Genomic DNA, 12651 nt, shown 5'->3' on the forward strand with positions numbered 1-12651 from the left:
TCCCACATCCAGTTGGAGATGGGTGGACTTTCTTGGCAGACCTTAGGTTATATGTGGATCCCTAGCTGCAAGGGAGTCTGGACATCTAACTGATTTCTCATTTCTGTTTCTAATAATAAAAACACAGGGTGATGTAGAGTGAACTAATGCACACAAAGTCTGTTCAGGTTAATAAGCACACTTCCAAGGTATAATGTTGTGGTTGTATAATATTATTATTTAAACTAAATTTCCTTGATGTTTCCTTAGGATATATGCCTAGAAATAATAAATTTGGATTAAAGAGCCTATGATTATTTTTCCAAGACTTTTGCTATGCCCCAACAAACTGTTCTGCAGAAAGATTACATCCATGTGTCAGAGTGTTCACTCAAACTCTAATGCTGGATATTACTTTATTCCAATATTTTCCATTTTCATAGCCAAAAAAAAGGAACATTAAAGCCAACACTTCTAACATTTTTAACAGCCTTATTTTAAGCTACAAAGTAGAAGTAGCAAAACTAAGTAAAAACAAATTAAGGTAAATGGCAAGGATTTAAAGTTTGAAACTGCATTTAGGTTTCAAGCCATGTTCTGCCTCATCACTATGATGACAAGAAAAAATGATTCATATTAATTCAAGAACTTTCACTGTATTGTAGCTCTTTTTATTTAGATAAATATTTCAATACCAAGCTAGCTCAATGCTTTTAAATCTTGTAAATGTTTTTTGGATTCAAAGAGATATCAATTTTACCCATTTTATCGGGTCCCACTTCAAAACATTGCACATTAGTGCTCTTTCACTTTATAAACAGCACTAACAGTATCTTTTCTATCCAATTTTGTAGTCTGAATGTATTTTAACCACTGGATTTATCCAAGGAAGGAAGGAAGGACATTATTCACACTTATAAAGTAGTTCTGAAGGCATTTCAGTCTTTAGATATGCAATTGATATCTGATTAGAACTGATAACTCCTAAACCAGTAAACTACAAACAACTGAAGGTAAATGTATGACTGCATGTGTTTCAAACCTTCTGATAAGAAACCTTTATAGTACATTTTAATGCCCACTCTTCCTTCTTGAATTTAATCAGTTCAAATCTAAAGAACAGGATTACTCCTTGAGAGCTTTAATCCCTGAGTTTTCAAAACCTTGAAAAAGATTTTGGCTTGACCATTTAAAACTTGATTTCCCATCACACAGCACTTTTCTCAGTTCGGATTCTAGCCACAACTGGACACCTGTACCCTCCCATCTTCCCGAACAGTTAACAGTGTTCATAAGACAGATGGCATGTGTCCCCCTTCAGCTTAAAGAAGATGCCAGAGAAATAGGAAACATGGTTCATTTCTCAACTAATCATAGACAAGGAGACCATACCAACAAACAAGGCAAAAAAGTGGGACCTCGGTAACAACCACCTGCGTAAGGGAAAACTGGCCTCCAGCCCGTGCCCGAGTGCACGCGAGGGCCTGCTGGGGCACAGCTGACTCATGCACTTCTGTGCCGCGTTGGTGCTGCGTGGTACAGTCGAGGGGCATGGTGGAGAGTGTGCCCCACTGGCTCAGATGTGCACCATCTGGCCATTCACAGGAAGGTTGCCAACCCCTGGTCTAGGTCACATGACAACCCCCTGCTGAAGATGAGTAGAAAAGCTGAATCAATGTACACATTTGATGTACATGTAGGTTGGTATACACAGCTTCCCTGAGAGGGTGGAATCATGAGAAGTGCCCAGGCTCTGGGGCCTTTCTTCCCCTGGGACAGCCTGTGGGCTGAGCCCCTGGGCTGGAGGCTGCCAAGGTCCAGCCCCGGCTGATCCAGGGTATTCGAAGGGGAGACAGCTTCAGCGAGTTCACTGGATACACTGGCTTTAATTAAATATTAATTAGAGATATAAAGAGTAATAGAATAAGGATAGCTCAGTAGGAAAATTCAGTGAAGAAAAGAGGCTGAGTAGCTTGGTTTACGCAGGAAATCAATAAAACTTCAAGACAAGAAGCTTGCACCACTTATATAGGCCGCAGGCATCCTTCCGTTCTCCCGAAGGAAAGGAGACACTGAGGCCTCCCTGGTCGGATCTTAGAAGCCCAGGCAAAGTTAGTAAGCTTGGCGGGCTCCACGCTCCAGATGGAGACTCAGCCAGAGTTTGAGAGAGAGAGAGACATGGGGAGACCAGTATTTCGAGGAACTGATCCCAATTCTTTATTTTCCAGAGTCTGTTTTTATACACTGAGATGTTATACAAAAGTCACGTGGGGTCAGCAGTCCTGCAAAGTCAGGTGCTTCATACAAATGCATACAGAGGTCTTAGGGGTGTTACATCATCTTCTGGCCAGGGGGCCTGCTGACAATTTATGACCCTCTCCCTGTGATAGCGATCAGTCAACACTTATTTCTCCAGGGGTGATTATTCTTAAAACAGACGCCACCCAAATGAAGTTACATTCCTACAGGGTGAGGGTGTAGTGGGTTTTAGTTAAGGAAAGAATTTACTTAGCCTAAGGTCTAACATGATTTATATCAAAGGTTAATACTTATTTCTTGTATATATTCATTAATGTGTGTAAGGGCAGGGGATATGGAGACTTAGCAGCAAACATTGGCTCAACAAATGAAAAACCCTTCACCAACACAATTTCTAATCAGCCCATTATACTTATACTAATAGTTTTCTAAATTCTCTAAAGAACCTGTTTTTAGAAGGTTTAAAGCATCTCGTGCCTCTCACGGTTGGGAGGCTGTGAGCAATCACATGTGGCCGAACAAGCCTGCCAGGCAGGCTAGAGAACCTTCAGAGGAGTTTGTAGGTTGAAACCCTCCTGTCACACCCAGGAATTATTATTAACTGGAGCTCTAAGTTAACTCTTTCTCTGAAAGAGGTGGTGGGGGACAGCCCCCCATAAAGTCAGTGTAGGTGAGAGCACAAAGTAGTAAAGTAGGCAGGCTCTGGTAATGGGGGTAGACGCTCGAGGATTTCCAGGGGGACTCCTGAGGCTCGATCCCGCCTTTGCGTATGTCGAGCCTCCTTCCTCATGACCTTTGCCACTGGTGGAGTGCCTCATGCTGGCCCCCAACAGGAGGGGGCACTGATGTCCAGGGCCCAGAGGGTTACAGCATCAGTCCTGCAGAAACAAGGGGGACTGGAAGTAACCAGCTGACTGCAGTGGTTACCACCACCCAGCTGTGACCCATCTCAGCCCTGGAAACCTGACATATGGCTGAACAAACCAGAAAATACCCCTGTCTTAGGAACAGTGTCCTCCTAAGACAGAAATTATTTCTACAGCTAGTTTTCAAGTGTAATATTCTCAACATAAAAGATCTCACTATGCTCTGCCCATGATGGAATGGATGCTATTGGGCTTATTATCCTGCCACTGGCAAGTGAAAAAGCTGAATAAAATATTCAAAGCTGCTCTTTGCAGGCTTTTGACAACAAACACAGGCTGTGATCCCTGAGATAAAAGAAGCACACATGTGAGCCTCACATTCATCCTTGCTTCTCCCTGAGAGCATCTTCCAGACTCTAGCACAGGGGTTGGAGCCCACATGGAGACCACAGGCTCTCTGGACAGAAAAATGGAGGCCAGAACTCAGTGCTAAGTGGCTGTGATTTAGGGAAGGGAGAGCACAGAGCTGCAGGGAAAGGAGTCCAAAAGTCTGTGTGGTTTTCATGTGCCATTGGCTTACTCAGAGCAGCGGACGCATGGGGCCCTGAGAGAACAGCCATGAGAGGCAGCACAGAGCAGACTCCAGTGTTCAGGGATGCTGAGGACACTGGAATTTGGTCCCAGTCAGGTTGGATTGACAGGCCATGGCCTTGGAGTCAGGACCACTCCTAGGTGTGAGCATCAGTTCTGGGGAGACGGCCAAATGGAAGTAGTCATGCAACTGGTCAGCAATTGCTCACTCCCTGTCTTAAAGAAAGGATTAGAAAAGAATTCCAGGCTTGATTGGAGCTTGAAAGATGAGTAATATTTGGGATGGTGAAATTAGAGTTGTTTAAAATATGCTTTACAAATAAGGAATGGGCCTTAAATTTCAACAAATGCCTTTTCTGCATGCTACATGTTAGAGTGTTTGGGCATTCTCTTGGTTCTGCATAAGTCTTAGGAACACTGTCCTCCATAAACATCCTCTAGGGGAGTCATAATTTGCATTTTATAGATGTTTTGTAAGTGAACGATGCAGTATGTACTCATTTTGCTTCACTTTTTTCATTCAGCTTAGTGGTTTTTGAGATTTATCCATGTGGTACCATCTATCAATGATTCACTCCTTTTTATTGCTGGGTAGCATTCCACTATATGAATTAAAGCAATTTGCTTCCCATTCACCTGTTTACAGGCTTTTGGATTGCTTCTAGTTTGGAGCTATTGCCAAAAACAAAAATAAAAATCCTGCAATGAGCAGTCATGTATGACATATATATATATATATGATTAAAAATCCAGGAGTGGAATGTTTCTGCTGTATAGTAGGAAACAATGGAAACAGAGAGAGACTTCATTTGGCGGGAAGATGGGGGGGGCCTCCAAAATCACTGCAGATGCTAACTGCAGCCATGAAATTAAAAGACACCTGCTCCTTTGAAGAAAATTTATAACTGACCCAGACAGCATATTAAAAAGCAGAGACATTGCTTTCCTGACAAAGGTCAATCTAGTCAAGGCTATGGTTTTTCCAGTAGTCATGTATGGATGTGAGAGTTGGACTATAAAGAAAGCTGAGCGCCGAAGAATTGATGCTTTTGAACTGTGGTGTTGGAGAAGACTCTTGAGAGTCCCTTGGACTGCAAGGAGATCCAACCAGTCCCTCCTAAAGGAAATGAGTCCTGAGTATTCATTGGAAGGACTGATGCTGAAGCTGAAGCTCCAATCCTTTGGCCACCTGATGCGAAGAACTGACTCATTTGAAAAGACTCTGATGCTGGGCAAGATTGAAGGCAGGAGGAGAAGGGGATGACAGAGAATGTGATGGTTGGATGGCATCACCAACTTGATGGACATGTGTGTGCGTAAACTCTGGGAGTTGGTGATGGACAGGGAAGCCTGGCGTGCTGCAGTCTATGGCGTCGTAAAGAGTCAGACACGACTGAGTGACTGAACTGAACTGAGGAGTATGTTAACTTTTAAAGAAACTGCTAAACTGCTTTGCTAAATAGTGGCACAGTTTTACATCAGCAGTGCATGAGAGTTCCAGGTGCTCCATATTCTCACAAGACTTGTATTGCCTTTTTTATTTTAGGCAATTTAAAGCATGTAAAAGTTGAATCTCATGGATTTAATTTGTATTTCCTTGATGACTAATGATGTTGAGCATCTTCTCATAGACCTATTTGCAATTTGTGTGTCTACTTTTGGGAAGCATCTCTTTAGGCCTTTTGTATCTGAATTTATTGATACATATTTTTCTCATAAATGTCTAGGCATGTTAAATTTTCTACCAAGAATTCCGGCAATAATTATCAGACATCGTAGCTTCCACATACATAGACCACCGTTGGTGGCTGGTGAATGGCCACGTGGGCTCAGCTGGCCTACCAAAATGAACTGTTAGTTCTGGAGGACGGGCGCACTAGGGCGGTTGAGTCGGAAGCAACTCTGTGCCTTAATGGTGAGGACACATTCATGGAGCAATAGATTTATCATTTTCCTGTACCGTTTACATTTTCTTTGTAAGAACGAAGAGATTCTGTGACCTTGGTGGCAGATTCAGGGGACACAAGTCCTTGCAAGAATTTGAGATAGCACGGCAATTCTGTAGGGAGTGACAGTCCCATCTCACAGCTGAGAAAGACTTTTCAGCCTTGAATGAACTCTCTTCAAAGCCCCCGATTTCTTGAAAGCAGCATCAGAAAATAAGAGTGCTTCTGTTCTCAATTGTAGATTTGGTAGTGTGAGGCAAAAAAGTCGTGGTTTAGTCTCTTTTAGTTAGCAGGAAAGTGGAGTGTGACTGCATATGTCACACGGGGAAGTCCCGTGTGCTGATACCCTTCTGCAGAGAGGACCAATCTGCCAGGAACATACGTGAAGATTTGGCGCTACATCAAAAAACATTTGAAGCATATCATTCTTTACATTTTCCCCTAATTGATTATAAATAAGGAATGCCATAATAATACTATGACAGATAAAGATCTGAGAGGTGTTGTCTGAAGGGTAAGCTGCAGGCAGGATGCCTGAACACTGGAAAGCAATTTACAGAAAGAACAAGACGTCTTCCTTTACCACCCCCTGGAGTAAACCTAACTGTATCAAATTTTATATGGAAAATGATCATTTTTTTTCCTTCTGTGAGATTTTCTTTATTTTTAAAAATCAGATTGTAGATATTTTGCTCAATTACAAGAGTGTAGGCAGATATCAGAAGATGAGCAGTTAGGCTTCTGCTGTGTGTGTGTGTGTGTGTGTGTGTGAGTATAATGTATACACCTGAAATACAGTCATTCTGAATAAATTGCTGGAGACTTGAATCAGGTTGAATTTAGGACCAAAAATAGCATTATATTCTAATCTTTGAACTGAAATAATTTGGCATATTGTCACATTTAATTATGTGCTCTTCAGAGTTGAGAAGAACTGGGTTCAAACTCAATTTTGGTATTAATATTCCTGCACGACACTGGACAAGGTATTCCTTCTCTCTTAGCCCTCAGTTCTCCATACAAAATGTGATAACGTGATTGTTGGGAGAACAGATTTTAAAGCTGACGTAAAGCACAGAATGAGTGCTCAGTCAATGGTTCCTGCAAGTATTTTTAAATTTTTTATTACTTGAAACTGTTGACAATATAAAAATATGCATAACCTGGTTCATCAGTGCGAGCAGGGATTGAAACTTTAGATCTGGCTTTTCAAAACAAAACTCACCAGACCCACCTTTCATTTGACTCAAGTCCCTGAGTCCAGTGGAGCTCACAGGACTCAGAGCGGCAGCTTCTGTTGTCTCAGGGCTCTTCTCCTCCCTGCTGTTTGACCCCAAATCTTCTGTCTCTCTTCTCCATATCTGCCACTTGTCAGCGCCTTGATCCCTTTACCTGCAGACACTTCCGCCTTTCATCATAAGGTGAACTCGCGGATGCCAGGCTCTGTGGGGACGTCCCTTCCAGGTTTCTCACGTGGTGTCTGGTGTCTGTCAAAAATATCGAATGTGTGCATTGCTGATACTCAGGAAATGTGACAGGCAGGTTTCCCCCAGCCCTCAACGTGCAGAGCACACAGGAGACTCACTCCTTTCCCTTGAATGGAATACTTCCCAAAGCACAGAATCTAGAGCTTTCCCCACCTCAGCAGTGTGTTTTGAGTAGAGAAAGCTTGACAGATTTCTAAGACAAAACAGCCTCAACACAAGCTATAATCTGCAATCATCAAACTCATTTATCTGAGGTATTTTGTGTGATATTATTTTTCTTATTAATGCCTTTCCTTTATGGTAAGTTTCTATGTTATAGGAGTTAAATTTAATTCCAGGTTTATTATCCAGAAGATAATGATAAGTATGAAAGTCTTTAATAATCTGTCTTTGAGGGCTCATTTTCAAATTCACAAACATATACATCTTTTTTTCATGAAGAGGTCTATCTCATTTTTTATTTAGTTCATTTTCACATTTACATCTCTTCCTTGGTTTCAATCAAGTGAAAACATACTGTTTCCAAAATCCCTATTTATGCCTGTTATGTATAGCAACACCAAGCCATTAGAGCAGAATCTGTTTATGCTGGTTATGCCTTAAAAGCAAAATAAACATAGCAAATTCTATTAACTTGGATTACATGGCAGCCTATATTTTGAATGATCACATAATGATTTCAACATTTCTTATGTTCCTGAGAAGAAGCATTCAGAAACTTTTCTCAGCATCTATTTTTAAGCATCACAGAAAGCTTGGAGTGTGTGTAGTGATTTGTCTGTTGCCTCCTGGCAAGATTAGACTTACATTGTCCCCAGTAGGAAGCTACAGCACTCTGAAATAATTTTTTTTTACAACTTCTCTAATGTATACAAAATATTTACATCAGAAATGCCAGGAAAAAAAGAAGGGGCAATAAAACATAATCATATTATTTTTGAGGGGTTGCTGACAAGTCTTACTTTCCCTTCTCTTTGACTGGAAACATTTTGCTCATTTTGGCTTTTCTTGCCTTTCATACTGTTTTCTTTTCTTTTTTCCTTCCTATGGGTCTAATTATTTTTTCCAAGAAAATTGATGATTCCGGAAAAGGAGTGACAGTTTGAGGGCAGTTAGTCTCCAGTGATTGAGTGAGCTGGAGGGCTTGCACATGGAGAGCATTTGTGATCTCAAGTGTTCCAAACAGAGGCCAGGCTTCCCGGAACAGCCTGGCCACCCTCTGCTGTTCATCAGGGTCAGGGCTGCTAATTGCCAACTGATTAACAGACACTTTTTGGGTCCCTCAGGGTCACCAAGTTGATCTGGGCGCTCTGAAACAGAAGCCAAGTGTGCATGCCTGCAGCAGAGTCTGCACTGATCCGTCCCAAAACCCAGATCTCCGGAGGAAAGGAGGTGTGTGTCGGGGTGCGAAAGACCAGCAGTCACGCTCGGTCCAGGGCCCTGGGGCTGAATGAGTGAGCAAGCCCACCCGTCTGGAGGTCCCTGAGCTGCGAGTTACTGGCGTGGCAGCATCCTAAGGGCCACTGGGAGTGTGGGGTCATGAAGCCAGTACAGTTACGTAGAGCAAACAAATGAACTGCACTCAATGCTTCTGCCACTGAAGATTAGAAACCTCTCAGTCCTGGTGTCAGAGGTTGTCCTTGACTTTCAACCCATAGCCTGCATCTTAATGGTATCATGAGATAAACTGAGGACAAGAAGCCTCTTTGTCCTGAAGCCCATGTCTGGTTGGCCGGGCGTGCACCCTCCTGAAGTCACACCTGTCAGGCCCACATCAGTAGGACTGCTCCTGCCACTCAGGCAGCCTCGACTGTGGTCTAGGGCAACCTTCAGACCACACGCATTATTTGAAGCTGCCAACCATTCAAGCTTGCAAACTGTAAATTCCTCATTCACACCCAGAACTTTGTTGAAGTCTGTCTCTCAGTGTACCTTGAACTTGTGCTCACTTCCCCGCGTGATGATGCCTTGTTTCTTCATCTCTCCAGGGCAGTCCACGTCCTCTGACTCTGGCTTCACTGGCCTCCAACTCAGTGCAGCGATGTTCTTGGGGGCCCTGAGGACCCCTCACTGTCTCTACTCCCATGTCCATCTTCCTCAAATTCTGCTTTCTTCTATGCTGTCCTTGGTTGCTGAACATAGCTGGAGAGATTAATAAACTCTAGCCAAAAAATCTTGCATTCTTCATTTGGCAAAATGTAATTGTTTCCTTCTTGGAAAAATCTACAGGCTTTGTCTCTTCCCCACCCCCTGACCATGCCATTTCATTCTGCCTTAATTCTTTATCTGTCACATTGTAACACACTTCTTTCATACGAGGACAATGTCTTATTTGTCTTTTTATAATAGCACCAGATCACTATCAACAAATAGTACAATCTACTAGACAGAATATGTTTAGCAAGTATTTATTACACTGGGTAAAAAAGAATGAAGAGAACAATTTGATTATTGCTAAAAAACCACCTCCACAGGTGAAAGTTGTGTGATCTGCAACATCTGGTTGGATATTGTCTTATGTTACAAACTTATTGCTTCTTTTGTGTAAACTCATCCAAATGCAAATCTGTAAATTAAATAATTCCATGCTATATTTATCTTGAAATTCCAACATCATTTATCCAATGGCTAAATAATCCACCAAGTCACAGAATGAAAAAGGACTCTAGAAGTGGGTGTAGAGACTAACTACATTGGAATCACCCCAGAGGTTTATGAAACATGATTTCTTGTACTGTAGCCAGGACTCCCTGAAACAGGATTTCTGGGGCCCAAATTCATGTGACTTTAGGAATTCCCGATGTAGCTGTGTTCTAAAGATAGGTTTTGGAGCCACAAATTTAGCCCACATTTCACGATTTACAAATGAATAAGCTGAGGGAGAGCCAGGGCACTTTAGCGACTGTCTGAAGTGTCATAGCAGAAAGGATCTGATATCCCTCTCTCTGCTGGTGGACTGACTTTGCCCAGGCCCGGCTGTCCCTCAGACAGACCTCACCCCCCAGCCCCACCTTAGAGCTGCCCACCTGGTGATGCCTGTGCCTCATCTCAGGCTTGAGCTACACTTTTCCCCTTGAGGCTTCTTGACGCCTGCCCTGAATTCAGGCACACACAAGCTGTAAGTGCAGGGAGGCCGTCTCCCTGCCAGTGCGAGCGGGAAAGGCCCGGAGCGGATGCCCTTTGCCTTCACCTCTTCAGCAGATGGTTTTGGACGGCATTTTATATGCGCTGCAGAAGGTCCTGGTGACCAACAGACACTGCCTTCTCGTGTGAACGATCCCTGTTTTCCCGCTTCACTTTCCTTGGTCTTTCATTTCTGCTTCTGAAGTCACTTCCGAGGTAAATAGTGTGCACATAAAATCTTGCCTTTTGTTCTGTTTTGAGAGAGTGCAGACTAAAATGGGCCCTTAAAATGGGAGATTTGGGAGCCAGGTCTAACAGCAATGAGGACCCCATTGCGAGCAGAGTAAGTGAAAGTGGCTCAGTCGTGTCTGACTCTTTGCGATCCCACAGACTATACAGTCCATGGGATTCTCCGGGCCAGAATACTGGAGTGGGTGCCTTTCCTTTCTCCAGGGATAGAACCCAGGTCTCCTGCATTGTAGGAGGATTCTTTACCAGCTGAGCCACCAGGGAAGCCCAAGAATACTGGATTAGGTAGCCTATCCCTTTTCCAGGGGATCTTCCCAACCCAGGAATCAAACCGGGGTCTCCCGCACTGCAGGCGGATTGTTTACCAGCTGAGCTGCTAGCAGAGGCCATGCACGAACACCCCCACTAGGACTCTTCCTTGGTAACTGGAATGGAAGCAGTTGGAACACAGGCCTTGTTGGGCTCTGGGAGTTAGACGATTTAGGAACAACATAAGGGAAATGATGATGGGCAGAGTTGGCTTTTGTTAACTGCTTGGAAGACTTGAAAAACAGAAAGTGATTGGCTTAGGAACTAGCAACCCAGCCAAGAACCCCTGTGGCTGGTTCTTGAGTGTTTCTAGGGTGGCTCCCAGAACACTGACATCCTCCAGGAAAGAGCAGAGATGGCAGATCTACCTTGCTCAAGTGTTGAGGAAAGACCATGGTTTTGGAGAGGTGGGAATATTAAAGCAGATTTATTGAGTGATACCAATATACTCCTTTGAGATACCATGGAGAGTGTCCCCTTCAACAAGGCTAACAAGTCTGTTGATAAAGAGATGCTGGCATCATATGGTAATGTGGTGTGAATACTGAAGTCTGGGATTGACAGTATGAGATGAAGCTGAACTGGGTTTTCTTGTATCATTTAGGATTGCAGGGCTCCAGAATGGCAGGGGCCAGGTAGTGGTAGCCAACTTTACAGCAAAGTGGTCAAAATGGCCGAAAAGAACAAGCAGAGCACAGAGGTCTGTGTCAGGCGCTGGGAGGCACTTGTGTTTCCACTGCAGAAACAGGCAAACGGCTCACTTAGGCTGTTGTTTGGGTTCGGGAACAAAGAATCTAGTTGTTTGACTTCTATCTTGTGTTTTCAGAAGGTCACTTTGTATTGTAGAAAACAAGATTAAGTAGCAATCATAGGTACAGGAAGACGCCTTGAAGACTTTGAATGATCAAGGTGAGCTGGGGGTCGTGGCCCAGGCCAGTAGGGGAGGTGAGTTGGGTGGAAGGACCAGCGGTGTGTCTGCAAGTAGAGATGATAGAATTTGCTGCAAGATTGAATGCCAGGTAGGATGAGAATAGGAACCAAGGATAATTTCCATATTTCTAGGTCAAGGAACTTAGAGGATGGTGGCACCAAGAATTGCCAGGGGACCAGGAAGAAGAGCAGCCTGTGGAGGGAGTGAGCACTCTCCCTAGGACGGGCCACACTGGGAATCTGATACACGTCCAGTGGTCAAGCCATGTAGGCTGTCAGACGAGGTGGAGTCACAGAGTTAGTAAATACTTGCATGTCACTTGATACCACGCCCTTGGATGAGAATTCCTGGAGACACCCTGCAGGCAGGGAAGACGTGACACACTCTGGTGCTCTCTAACCACTGTGGAGGAGAAGAATCTAGGCAAGGATACTGAGATGGCATAGCCAGTGAGGCCAGAGGAAATCCCCAAAGATCATGTTGTTGAGAAGAAAGTGCTTTAAGTGGAGAGAAAATATAAAAGGACAGAGTGGCCAACTGTAATGAACCTTGCTGACAGGCTGAGTAACAACTGGGGACAACAGGGTGCCTAGTGGATTTACCAAAAGGAGGTCATTGTTAGCATCATTTAGCAAAATGATAACATTAGCAAGAGTCAGTTCAATGACTGGACATAAACTGCCGGGAGTGAAGTGGGGTTACCACCATTGCTAATAGAGTGGGACAAAAACTTGGGGCATAAAGTCTGCAAATAATATCACATTCATTACAGTTCAGTTCAGTTCAGTCGCTTAGTGGTCTCCAACTCTGCGACCTCATGAATTGCAGCACGCCAGGCCTCCCTGTCCATCACCAACTCCCAGAGTTCACTCAAACTCACGTCCATCGAGTCAGTGATGCGATCCAGCCAG

General features: G+C 43.7%; 1 pseudogene; it reads left to right on the forward strand.

Moving 5' to 3' along the window:
* The first annotated feature begins 11272 nt into the window (after window positions 1-11272).
* Window positions 11273-12651, forward strand: part of LOC104980580 — a 45222-nt pseudogene continuing 43843 nt past the window's right edge.

Source organism: Bison bison, unplaced genomic scaffold (genome assembly GCF_000754665.1).
Source record: "Bison bison bison isolate TAMUID 2011002044 unplaced genomic scaffold, Bison_UMD1.0 scf7180017864503, whole genome shotgun sequence".
Classification (NCBI taxonomy): Eukaryota; Metazoa; Chordata; class Mammalia; order Artiodactyla; family Bovidae; genus Bison; species Bison bison.